We start from the raw sequence: 2,114 nt of genomic DNA, 5'->3' as shown, positions 1-2,114 counted from the left end.
TTCACCTCTGCTATTGCAGGGTTCTCAGGATCATAGGCTTCTTCTTCAGAATATGCCTCTTGAGTACTGTTGGATGCAGCTTGCATTCCATGCAGACTCTAAGAGATCATATTGACTTGCTGAGTCAATATTTTATTCTGAGCCAATATGGCATTCAGAGTATCAACTTCAAGAACTCCCTTCTTCATAGGCGTCCCATTGCTCACAGGATTCCTTTCAGAAGTGTACATGAACTGGTTATTAGCAACCATGTCAATGAGTTCTTGAGTATCTGCAGGCGTTTTCTTTAGGTGAATGGATCCACCTGCAGAAGTGTCCAGTGACATCTTTGATAGCTCAGATAAACCATCATAGAATATATCCAGGATGGTCCATTCTGAAAGCATGTCAGAAGGACACTTTTTGGTCAACTGTTTGTATCTTTCCCAAGCTTCATAGAGAGATTCACCTTCTTTCTGTCTGAAGGTTTGAACATCAGCTCTAAGCTTGCTCAGCTTTTGAGGAGGAAAGTACTTGGCTAAGAAAGCCGTGACCAGCTTATCCCAAGAGTTCAGGCTGTCTTTGGGTTGAGAATCCAACCATAATCTAGCTCTGTCTCTTACAGCAAAAGGGAAAAGCATGAGCCTATAGACTTCAGGATCTACTCCATTAGTCTTAACAGTATCACATATCTGCAAGAATTCAGTTAAGAACTGAAAAGGATCTTCATATGGAAGTCCATGAAACTTGCAGTTCTGCTGCATTAGAGAAACTAATTGAGGTTTCAGCTCAAAGTTGTTTGCTCCAATGGCAAGAATGGAGATGCTTCTTCCATGTAAATTGGAATTAGGTGCAGTAAAGTCACCAAGCATCTTCCTTATATTATTATTATTTTCGGCTGCCATCTCCTTTTCCTGTTCGAAAATTTCTGAAAGGTTATCTCTGGATTGTTGTATTTTAGCTTCTCTTAATTTTCTCTTCAGAGTCCTTTCAGGTTCTGGATCTGCTTCCACAAGAATGTTCTTATCCTTGCTCCTGCTCATATGACAAAGAAGAGGGCACAGAAAAATAATAATAATAATAGAGATTCTCTTTACCACAGTATAGAGGTTCCCTTATGTAAGTGGAAGAAGAGGGGGAGATAAAGAATGTAATATAATGGAAGAAACACAACTGTGAGGATGGAAGAGAGGTGAGATGAGATGTTAGGATATGAATGAATAAATAGAATGAGATGGGGGAGGGATAATTTTCGAAAATTATTTTGAAAAAGAGTTAGTGATTTTCGAAAATGGTTTTTGAAAAATGTTAGTAATTTTCGAAAATTTTTGAAATCAAAAATAAAAATAAAAATAATTAGTTAATTAAAAAGAAATTTTTTGAAAAAGGGGGAGATATTTTCGAAAATTAGAAAGAGAGAATTAGTTAGGTGGTTTTGAAAAAGTTAAGAAACAAACAAAAAGTTAGTTAGTTAGTTGAAACAAATTTTGAAAAGATAAGAAGTTAGGAGGTTAGAAAAGATATTTTGAAAAGATATTTTTGAAAAAGATAAGATAAGAAGATATTTTAGAAACTAATTTTGAAAAAGATTTGATTTTTAAAATCTCAATTAATGACTTGATTCATAAGAAATCACAAGATATGATTCTAGAACTTAAAGTTTGAATCTTTCTTAACAAGCAAGTAACAAACTTCAAATTTTTGAATCAAAACATTAATTGATTATGTTATTTTCGAAAATTTGGTATAAAAATAAGAAAAAGATTTTTGAAAAATATTTTTGGAATTTTCGAAAATAACTAAGAATTTTGAAAAAGATTTGATTTTTGAAGAAGATTTTGAAAAAGATAAGATTTTCAAATTGAAAATTTGATTTGACTCATGAGAAACAATTTGATTTTAAAAATTTTTGAAAAAGTCAATCCAAATTTTCGAATTTGATGAGAGAAAAAGGGAAAGATATTTTTTTGATTTTTTGAATTTTTATGATGCAAGGGAAAAACAAGAAAAATGATGCAATGCTTGAAATTTTTAGATCAAAACAATGAATGCATGCATGAATGATATGAGTGTCAAGATGAACACTAAGAACACTTTGAATGTCAAGATGAACATCAAGAACATATTTTTGAAAA

At 32.3% G+C, this 2,114-nt stretch overlaps 1 non-coding gene across 1 annotated transcript; it reads left to right on the top strand.

Annotated features, from left to right (window-relative positions):
* Nucleotides 1-380: 380 nt before the first annotated feature.
* Nucleotides 381-488, top strand: LOC148564732 (small nucleolar RNA R71). The gene has a single exon (XR_015885083.1). It is a non-coding gene; the product is annotated as a small nucleolar RNA R71 (small nucleolar RNA).
* Nucleotides 489-2,114: the final 1,626 nt, after the last annotated feature.

The sequence above is a fragment of the Arachis ipaensis genome, chromosome B5 (genome assembly GCF_059453495.1).
Source record: "Arachis ipaensis isolate K30076 ecotype BB chromosome B5, ASM5945349v1, whole genome shotgun sequence".
NCBI lineage: Eukaryota > Viridiplantae > Streptophyta > Magnoliopsida > Fabales > Fabaceae > Arachis > Arachis ipaensis.
The sequence above is the reverse complement of the archived record's forward strand: the minus strand, read 5'-3'. Positions and strand labels throughout refer to the sequence as shown.